The sequence below is a fragment of the Rutidosis leptorrhynchoides genome, chromosome 2 (assembly GCF_046630445.1).
Source record: "Rutidosis leptorrhynchoides isolate AG116_Rl617_1_P2 chromosome 2, CSIRO_AGI_Rlap_v1, whole genome shotgun sequence".
NCBI classification, from domain to species: Eukaryota; Viridiplantae; Streptophyta; class Magnoliopsida; order Asterales; family Asteraceae; genus Rutidosis; species Rutidosis leptorrhynchoides.
In genome coordinates, this window is record NC_092334.1 from 505702250 (window position 1) to 505714316 (window position 12067).

Sequence of the window (12067 nt, forward strand, 5' to 3'; positions counted from 1 at the left end):
CAAAAGACCGACACTTATGGAAATTGGACTATTGACTATTAATAGATGGGGGGTATTGTCTAATTGAGTGACAACTCATTGGAGTCTGTCGAACCTATCTTCAAATTAATTATCCTAATAATTAATAATGATTATGGTTGTCCTATTTAGTGACGTTCATATGGAATCTATTATAATCATTTAATTAATTATTCGGGTTGGGTAATTGATTATTCAAACTGATCAAGTGGGTAAATTAATATTCATATCTAATCAAAACAGGGGTAGATTACATACAGTGATAACTGGTGTAATTGTTGACAGAAGTGATAACTGCGTCACAGTTTAAATCCTTAATTAGTTGGAATATTTGACTTCGGGTATAAGGGTAATTTGACGAGGACACTCGCACTTTATATTTATGACCGATGGACTATTATGGATAAAAACCAGATAGGTATCAAATAAACCATGACAAAGGACAATTAACCCGAGTAACAATTAATTAAAATCAAAACGTCAAACATCATGATTACGGAAGTTTAAATAAGCATAATCCTTTTATTTCATATTCTATCGCAATTTTATTTATTGTTATTTTATTTATCGTCATTTATTTATTTTACGCACTTTAATTATTGTCATTTATCTTTACGCTTAAAAATATAAAATCGACAAACCGGTCATTAAACGGTAAAAACCCCCCTTTTATAATAATATTACTACTTATATATATATATATTTATATAAATATAGTTTTATAAAAATATAGTACGTAATCACTAGCTCCATGTGGAACGAACCGGACTTACTAAAAACTACACTACTCTACGATTAGGTACACTGCCTATAGTGTTGTAGCAAGGTTTAGGTATATCCCATCCGTAAATTAATAAAACTTGTGTCATATTTGTAACGACCCCGACAAATCGTCAAGTGACGGCGTCGACTACGTGGGTCCCATTACCTGGTCATAAGTCTTTATGACAATGTTTGACCAAAATATGTCACCCTCATTTCAAAATAAAGATTGTTTTCAAAGTTTACAAGAATTGTTCAACCAAAAGTTAAGTTACAAGGTTATAAGTACATTTGAAATCTAGGCGACACGGTTTAAAGTAAAGTCAAAAGACGCTCCAAGTAATGCATGTATACTCGACATCCAATGCAAGTATCAAATAGTGAGCGGAAGCATGTATCACATATCGTGCAAGACCTGAGAAAAACATAGAAATCTGTCAACGAAAACGTTGGTGAAATCATAGGTTTAAGTAAGTAAGTGAGTAAAAGTAAGTAAGTCGAACCACAAGGTTTGCAAAGTTGAAATAATAGTAATACATTCTAAAAGTTAATATTCACGAGCACCCAATTATCAAAGCTTAACATTCCATCCATTGTATACCCCATCCATAGTGCTAGAACAAACACTGATTCTCGAAAATATATTTCATCCGTAGACGGTAGCGAACCGTCAAAGATGAGGGTTGTCAACCCATATGGCCATATAACATAAGTTCTCGCTTACACCCGTCAAGTGTAACTAATGATAATCGAATTGAGGCTTTTTGTTCTAAACTCGTATGTAGAATGTTTGTTTTCCCGTTCTTGTGTTCACTTAGTTCAAAAGAATCGTTTATGTTTTCTCATCCCAAAAGTAAGTTCAAAAGAGTAAAAAGTGGGACTATGATCTCACCTTTGATTGCAAGAGTGAAATAGTACTTCAACAAGTAAACGTGCAAAGAACAATGCTAGTCTCGACCTAAACAATTAGGTTGTATCAATAACGATAGTCACGAAGGGTCAAAGATGTTCAATTAGTCCTATGGCTCAATACGACTCGATTAATATAGCATGTGAAGCAAATTGTCAAGTTTCATGCAAGATACAAGTATAAAAGCATGTTAGGAAGATTGCATAGTTAATTGGTTAAGTTTGACAAAAAGTCAAACTTGGTCGGGTCAAAGTCAACGAAAAAGTCAACATGTTCGGGTCGGGTCCCGGACAAATTTTCCATGCTAATTATTCATATACAAGTATATTAAAACAAGTTTCATGTGAATCGGAGGTCGGTAGCTAGTCAAACATTTCACGTTAAAAGGGACATGGAGGTCAGAATCTGTCCAGGCCATTTGGCGCGCCGCGCGGGGTAGGGTGCGCGCCGCGCGACCTGTAGTTCAGCTATTTTTCTGTCTTTCAAACTATGCACGAGCCAAAACCAATTCTAACACAACTCTTGACCCGCAAACACTTATAACGCCTATCATACATCGTTGGAAAGGTATTTTGACGAGGAATGCAACTAAACACATATCATCAATCAAACTTCCACTTATAACAACCAAAAACCACAATTAAACATTCATAATCAAAGTTCAAGTTCCAAAAACGCATTTTATGATTCGGGCAACCAATTTACATGTATGTTATGCCGTTTCGAAGGTAATCAAACACACATTGCAACAAAACACTTAACAACAATATCTCATAGCATTTGACGCATCAAAAGTTCATATAAAGCTCATCAAACCCTAATCCAAGTTCACAAAATCATTAATCATGTTCTTGGAGTTTCCTTAATCAACCTATACATCAAAACGAAGCTAATGATACTAGTAACACTTTTTAAAACATGCACTTTAACAATCTAACAACATTTGATCATCCAAAATCAAGGATTTAGCAAGTAATTTTCATATTGAACTAGTTACACCAAAAACAACGAATCGAGCATACAAATTACATACACGACATCACAATGAGCCATAGACACTAATTAACAACTTTATAACTCAAAAATCTCAAGAACACATAAAATTAGTGATTTTAGAAAGTTACCCAAATGAGATGAAGTTGGTATCAAATTGAAGAGGATGAAGAGAGGATTCCAAATATGTATTTTGTTTTGGTTGAAGCTTCCAAATCCGAATTTAGATGATGATTCTTTGTAGTGGTGTTTGAGAGAAAATTGGAAAGTATAGAAAGAAAATGGAAATGAAAATGAAAAGGAAAATGGGGAGGTGGGTGTTGACTAGTCAAGCTAGTCACATCTTTGCTCCAATGGCGAAACTAGTCCCTCGCGTTCGGTTGCGGGTGCGTGAATTGACCAAACGAATTATTTTAAATTACACGGAAGTACGGGAGATATTAAAAATCCGATAACGAGAATATTTAAAATGTTACTTAACAAAGGATACGAATCTAGATATGAAGGGTATTATTTAAAAAGAAAAAGACGGGCGTTTAAAATAATTTAACGGAAAAATGCGGGATGTTACATTATCCACACCTCAAAAGAAATTTCGTCCCGAAATTTAGTTGGAAAATAATAATCGATGCCTCTCACTCGAGACCGGAGATGTCAATGCTATGAATAAGTGAAGGTACGTCCTTGAGTGTTCTCATGAATTTGGATTTTTACGATCCCCGGTTTCAACTGGTTTTCCTATGAAGAGAAGTTTGTCTTCAATAGTTGGTGCATTTAGAAGAATTGCACGTTCCTGTTCCGCAGGACACGTTTCTATGTTTGTTACACGAAATGTAAGGTAAACGGAAACTTAATTGAGTCGGAAGTTCTAAACGGTAGGAAGCGGTTCCAATACGCCCCAAGGTTTCAAAAGGTTCAATATTGCGGCTATAGCCTTTCTCGATTTTCCCAAAATGGATTACACCTTTCCAAGGTGCGGTTTCTCAATATTACGCGGTTACACACTGGGATTTGTGAGGTTTTCATCTAAGTTTGGTATAACTCTTTTGGCGACTACGGATCGTCTCGATCCCCGATTCGGATTTGAATGATTTCAATTGTTGTTTCTTGATGGAGTTCAGATTTCGGTGGTTGATGCTTTGGTTAAATGAACAGGGGTATGACATTAGCGGTCATATAGGGTTTCGGAAAGTGCGCGTGAACACACGAGTGGTAACTACTGTTGTAAGAGTGATCTACTAAAGGTGACAATACGAGTTTGTGACATGTCTTTCTAAGACGTAAATCGTTCGTTTGCTCGGTTCGTCAGTTTGTGGGTGGTACGCGGTACTCATGTCTAAGCGGGTTCCCAAGGTTCCTTGTAAAACTAGAAGTGAAACGAGTATTTCGATACGGAATAATTGACAAAGATACACCGTGTTGGAATAGAATCTCTTAAGATACGTTTGAACAAGTTAGTTAGGGTTCGAAAAATGTTCGTTAGGACTATTCACCCTCGTGGCGAATACTTATGTAATATGAGGAGTTTCTCTATCCATGGAGAAATGTTACAAGGAGTTTCTTTAAACGGAAATGCGAACGGTAAAGATAGTAGTGAAATGAGGACTTAGAATAGGATGAGTTTACATCTCGAGGTTGCCATAACGTGCCTCTAGTTGTCAAAAGTTGAAGTCTAAAAGAGAAACGAGGTAGTACACGTAGTTGTATAGTTCGGGGTTGAATAATAGTTGACCGATTATCAGAAACACAAGGGCATTAAGTCAAAGAAGAGTGAAGTATCGTTGGATTGTGTGCTATCTTAAATTCCAGTAATATCAGACGGTGACGGTGAAATAACAGAGGTATGTAGTGTGGTACATGATGACGAGAAGATTGATCGGATCCACAATTTAGTATTCGAATTCTTCGTGTAAAATAACGAATTTTAGTTATGTTGATTTTTGAGTCGAGAGAGTATGCCTTTCGGCGTTCAAATAGAAATATTTCCATGTTCAAGTTCCATCTGTTGCTATACGATTTTAACTAGAAATGTTGGTGTGAAGAATCACGCTCAAGGTTCGAACACGGAGAGGTTTAGAGTTTTCCTTAGTGAGTTAACGAGTTTAAAAGTCGTGTGACACCGTGTGATACCATTCTGTAACACCCCAGCTTAACATGACCACAATATTGTCCGCTTTGCCCGCAGGCGCACGGCTTTTTCTTGGCGATAACACACGAGAAAAGTCAGAAATGAATCTTCGGTAACAACCGGTGAGATCTAATATTTTTACGAATATAAGTCTGAGTTGGGAGAGTTTCCTGATTACATGTGGCTTGATTTCGAGATTGATTGTAATGCCTTGACCATTAACATCATGGTCTAGAAAATTGGACTTCGTTCAACAGAAATTCTCACTCGGAGAATTTGGTATAGAGTTGCTCTTTTCTCAAAAGTTCGAGCTTAAGATGGTGATGTTGTTCGTTTTCCTTCTTTACTTGAATAAGTTAAGATGTCATCTATCAATACGATAACAGATTAGTCTATATGAATTTGCATACGCGGTTCAAGAGGTTTATGGATACGGGCGAGCCCTAAATAAATCAAACGGTACTAAGAGAGATTTACAACTAACGTTGCGAGTTCGGAAAGTGGCTTAGGAGACATCGTCTCACTTAACCCCCAATTGATGATAACCGGAACGGAGGTCGATTTGGAACATACGGGATTCGTGCAAATAATCATGAGGTCATGGATGCGAGGGAGAGGGTATCGGTTTCCAACCGAAAATTTCTTAGTTCACAATAATCTATACATAAATGTAGGGCAACAATTTCTCCTTAATGAATAGGTTTTGAGTTCCTTAGTTCTATTGGTGTCAAGTTCAATTTCTTAACGTATATCCTCCGATAATATTTATAGGCACACAATATTTTTCCGTTGGTCGCTTAAATCGCCTAAATAGTATCTAGGGGAAAAGATGGAAGGTAATGAGTACAAGTCAAAGTCTTGGTTGTAAAACGTCTAGCGGTAATCGAATCGAACAAGTATGAAGTATACGGTTTGTTGTGAAGAAACGTACCCGTGACTAGTCCATCGTCGTCTCGGGCATCCTAGGTGTCGATGTTGAAAGTTCAATGGCGTGCGTTGAGGTTGATTTCTTCTTTGGGCACACATTCCTAAAATGACCCAGTTGGCCACACTCAAAGCATGCACCCGTCCTGTGTGCGTTGGGCACCCTTCGAGCGACGGTAACGATACCCTTACAGACATGGGCCACATGGCCACTTCTTTGACACTTGACGCAAAATGGTTTGCCACATTCACCAAAATGATGTTTGCGACACTTGTTACAGTGAGGTAGGGTTCCGGCATACCCCTTCTTGCCGCCGGGGGCGAAAGGCTTCTTGGAGATGTTGTTATTGTTGTGGTTGCTTGGTTGCGAGGCTTCCCATTTTCTTTTGTTGTTACCCGGGTGGTTCTCGACCATTCGTACCGGTGCTTCCATTTCATTCACCGTTTCTAAAGTTTGGTGGGCCTTTGTTAAAGCCTCTTGTAGGTTAGTGGGTTGGGATGCCATTACCCCGTGTTGAATGCTCTTAGGGAGGCCATCCATGTAAAGTTCGACTCTTAGGGATTCGGGAGTCATGAGATTTGGACACATTGAGACTAGTTCGGTAAACCGTTGATTATAAGCTCCGAGGTCATTCCCGACCGTTCTTAAATTCCTTAGACCCTGTTCGAGCCTTCGAGTCTCGTCGCGCAGAAAATATTCGGTGATCATTCTCTCTCTTAATTCGGTCCATGAGAGTGTGTGGGCTTCATCGATACCCACCGATTGTACGTACTTGTTCCACCACGAAAGAGCAATGCTGGTGAAAGTGAGGGTGGAAAACTTGACCTTATCTTGGTCTCGACAACTGCTTGTGTTAAAAACGGTCTCCATTTGTTCAAACCATCGGGTGAGAACAACCGGTCCTCCGGTTCCATCGAAAGTGGGAGGGTTGTACTTCATGAAGTTCTTGTAGGAGCAACCTTCGCTTGAATTACCGGCTCCACGATTGGTGTTGTTGGAAAAGTGATCGGCCACGGCCGTACCCACGGCGGTGGTTATCATTCGTTGAAGAGCTTGTTCTAGAGTTTCGAGAGGGGTATTGTGTTGACCTTGGTGAGCCATTGTTCCTTCAAGACACAAGAATATCGTTGATTAGTATTCTTAACAATACTAACCGTGATATGGAATAAGGATATAGAGAAAAATTTTCCTTGACTCGCCTTAAATTCTTTATGTCACAATGTCGGAACGTCCATGTGAATCACCGTAATATAATCCCGGAAATTATATTACCCTGATTCTCATGTGCATTTAACATTACTTCATAAAGTCAAGGTGGCGCGTCAACAAAATTTATCAACGTAAGATCAAGATCGAATACGAGTTAGATATGATAGAAGAGTTCGAGTATAAATGCACAAATAGTCAAGTAATTCCTACTTCAGTCTATATGCCGGTTGTAGTCTAGATTCACCTATGTACCCTATGACTCGGGGTGAACACAAATGAACTCTAAATCCCTACAACCAAGGCTCTGATACCACTTGTAGCGACCCCGACAAATCGTCAAGTGACGGCGTCGACTACGTGGGTCCCATTACCTGGTCATAAGTCTTTATGACAATGTTTGACCAAAATATGTCACCCTCATTTCAAAATAAAGATTGTTTTCAAAGTTTACAAGAATTGTTCAACCAAAAGTTAAGTTACAAGGTTATAAGTACATTTGAAATCTAGGCGACACGGTTTAAAGTAAAGTCAAAAGACGCTCCAAGTAATGTGTCATAACCCGTCCTTAACCATAAGAACGTGTTAGATAACGTATGATTTCATTGCGAGGTATTGACCTCTATATGCGACATTTTTTAAAAGAGAAACTGCATATATTATACATTACAAACCATAACCATTATTTTTGTTACAAGCTTTAGACAATAAAAAGATGATTATCGTTTAGCGATAATCTTCGACTTACAAACTTTACATATAATGATAACAACACGATTTCGAGCATATTTTACAACACAAATCCTTGGGTATGCAGTTTTATTTTTGACACAAATATGCGTACGCAAGATCCTGCTCAAATTCAACATAATGCAGCGGAAGCTTTAGTAATCACCTGAGAATAGACATGTTTTAAAAGGTCAACATAAAGTTGGTGAGATATAGGTTTAATGCCGGCAGCAATATATATATATATAGACCACAAGATTTCGTATATAAACAGTTTAATAAAAATATTCTAAGTGGTTGAGCACTTGGTAACCATACTTAACATTTAATCACGTCGCATATTCCCTTTATTATGAAATCTTACTACACCGTACCAAGTGTAGTCACGAAACGAAGTACTGTGCAACCGTTGAATACTGGTCGTCCAGTCCGATTGGGGTTGTCAGGCCCAATAGATCTATCAACAGGATTCGCGTTTACAATACCGCTGTAAATAATAGTTACCAAGCTACAGGGAAGTATGCCAGTGGTACAACTCAACGTAGAATATATTTTTCAGTTACTTGTGTCCATAACGTAAAACATAAAATACATGTATTCTCATCCCGAAATATTTAGAGTTTAAAAGTGGGACTATATACTCACTTTCGTCTTGAAGATATATATATAATTTGACTTGGTCTCCGGTTGATATCACGAACCTATCCATATATAGTATATCAATACCTTTTCTTTTTAAACAAACGTCACATATATATACTTGTTATACTTTTAATACTTTGAATAATTCCTTAGTCCGTAGTTAGCAGTTCGTTGTTAGTAATTCAATTTTAATGGTTCATTTTTAGATGTTTAATATACCCGCAATGAAATAAATAAAACCCCCAACGAAATAAATAAAACCCCATCGTATATGTATTGGTCGAGATTAATCTTGACCCATGGTACCGGTGTTGTCAAATGACGTGTTGCGTACATAAAGTACCGGTGTTGTCAAATGACGTGTTGCGTACAATCATGGGATCTTATGATTAATCTTCTCGTGTTGTTTACGGGTGATCCTGAACCATATAAAATTGAATTATAAGTACATATATATAAAATATCATGTTAACTTAAAAAGATGTGATTTATTTAATTTTTTCCCAATTATTTTCGTGGCTAAACTAGTCTTGGATATCCGATTTTGTTTCGGTCATAGTTTCTTCGTTACAACTCCGTTTTCGTTGATTCAACTTGCCATCTCCTTGGATCGAGTCCCTCTTTAAGACTATGAACTGTAAATACCTTAGTTTGTATTCAAAATCACACGGCATAGGTCAAACTTTAGTGAAACTTATGAAGTTAATCATTTTCCATCATGTAAACAACCTCAAATGATTATTTTTCTAAAAATACTTATACTTTGAGTTAAATCATGAAATTTTTATGTGTTATCATATTCATAGTAAAAATCATTTTTCCAGAAAATAAACCTCCAATTCAAAGTTTAAGATGGTTTTTAATTATCCAACCCAAAACAGCCCCCGGTTGCACTCCGACGTCGTAAATTCAGTTTTTAAGGTGTTCTTTGAAAAACCAAGTTATACCTTGTTAAGTTAGCATATAATTAAGATATGTTACAGGTCTTGAAGTATTTTAAAAGTTAAGTTAGAAGGATCTATTTAGTTTGCGAACAAGTTTGAAATCATTCAAACTATGTTCTAGTTTATAAACTCTTATATATATAGCTTTAAATATATGAATTGAAAAAGAGTTGAAGTAGAGTTTTTACCTCAAGTTTAAAATGTAAAGTTGCTGGAAAGAAGTAGTAAAATAAAAGTTGAGAGAGTTCTTGCAAGTGTGTGTGAAAATTGGAAGTAAAATTTGGAAAATGAATGTGTAAAAATGAGTTAGAAATGGTGCTTATTTATAGGCTTGAAAATTTGGTTTTTAGTGAAAATATCTAAGATAAGTTAAAATTTATTATGTCATGAATGACATATTATTCCAATAATTGAAGATTTCTATTGGTATATACCAATAGTAAATACTTCTAGAAGCTGTGTATAGTACCCTAGATATACGTATAGGATTATTGAGGAAACGGAACGAGAATTCAAATATAACTATCTTTTGTAAATATACTTATATTGTTTTATGTATAAAAGCCCTTTAAAAATGATTAAATACATTACTTATACGATATATGTATAAACATTATAAATCATCAGTATTTATGTCAAATAACGTTACGTAGGTTATTGTTTTGAAAACTTAAGTTAGTAGTTTCAAAATATACTTATGACTTTTTGTTATTAATACAAAATGAGATATTAAAACATCCTTAGATCATGTTAAATATGTATGTATAATTATCATATATTGTATAGTTCGTGATATCATCGGTCAAACTAGACGGTCAAACGTTGTGTAAAACTCTTTTCAAAAACATAAGTCTCAACAATTTGGATTGCTTATCATGTTGGTAAGGTTTAATTTATGTAAATATTAATCTCATAAGTATAGAACGATCGGAAAAGTGCGGGTCGTTACAGTACCTACCCGTTAAATAAATTTCGTCCCGAAATTTTAAAATTGTACCTATTTTGCGTCATCGAGAAACAAGTGTGGATACTTTTGTTTCATCTGATCCTCTCGTTCCCAAGTAAACTCAGGACCTCTTCGAGCATTCCAACGAACCTTAACGATTGGTATGTTGCTCTGCTTGAGTTGTTTAACTTCACGATCCATGATTTCGATTGGTTCTTCGATGAATTGTAGTTTCTCATCGACATGGATTTCTTTAAGAGGAATGGTGAGGTCTTCCTTTGCAAGACACTTCTTAAGGTTTGAGACGTGAAAGGTATTGTGTACTCCGGCGAGTTGTTGCGGTAACTCGAGTCGATAAGCTACCGGTCCAATGCGTTCGATGATCTTGAACGGGCCTACATATCTTGGGTTCAGTTTACCTCTTTTACCGAAACGTATTACACCTTTCCAAGGTGACACCTTTAGCATAACCATGTCCCCAATCTGAAACTCTAATGGTTTCCTTCGAACATCGGCGTAGCTCTTTTGGCGACTTCGGGCTGTTTTCAATCTCTCCTTGATTTGTACTATCTTCTTAGTCGTTTCGTGTATGATCTCGGGACCAGTTAATTGTCGATCTCCTACTTCATTCCAACAGATAGGAGATCTACACTTCCTTCCATACAATGTTTCGAATGGTGCAGCTTTAATGCTTGCATGATAACTATTATTATACGAAAATTCTGCTAACGGTAGATACTTATCCCATCCGTTTCCAAAATCGATCACACATGCCCTGAGCATGTCTTCAAGAGTCTGAATCGTTCTTTCACTCTGCCCGTCGGTTTGCGGATGATATGCGGTACTCATATCTAAACGAGTTCCTAGTGCCTCCTGCAGTGATTGCCAGAACTTTGAGGTAAATCTACTATCACGATCGGATATAATGGAAATAGGTATTCCATGCCTTGAAACAATTTCCTTTATATACAATCGTAATAGTTTCTCCATTCTATCCGTTTCCTTTATAGGCAAGAAATGTGCAGATTTGGTAAGACGATCAACAATTACCCAAATGGTGTCGTATCCCCAGGCAGTCTTTGGTAACTTCGTGATGAAATCCATGGTAATACCATCCCATTTCCATTCTGGGATTTCTGGTTGTTGAAGTAACCCTGATGGTTTCTGGTGTTCTGCCTTGACCTTGGAACAAGTTAAACACTCCCCAACATATGTTGCAACGTCTGTCTTTAAGTTAGGCCACCAATAATGTGTCTTAAGATCTTGATACATCTTTCCAACTCCAGGATGTATCGAGTATCTTGTCTTATGTGCCTCGTTCAATATCAACTTCCTTAATCCACCCAACTTCGGTACCCAAATACGGTTTGCAAAATATCGAATTCCATCTTCCCGTATAACGAGTTGCTTCTCATACTTCTTCATTATTTCATTTCCTATATTTTCTTTAGTAAGTGCTTCTCGTTGAACTTCTTTGATTTGTGAGTTGAGATTCATGCGAATTTTTATGTTCATCGCTCGTACTCGAATTGGTTCTCGTTCCTTTCTGCTTAGTGCGTCAGCCACCACATTCGCTTTCCCGGGATGATAACGAATTTCACAATCATAGTCGTTTATTAACTCGACCCACCTACGTTGCCTCATGTTCAGCTGTTTCTGATCAAAAATATGTTGAAGACTTTTATGATCAGTAAACACAGTGCATCTAACCCCATATAAGTAGTGTCTCCATATCTTTAACGCAAACACGACTGCTCCCAGTTCTAGATCATGCGTCGTATAATTCCGCTCGTGAATCTTCAATTGTCGAGATGCGTATGCAATAACTTTCTTTCGTTGCATAAGAACACAACCAAAACCTTGT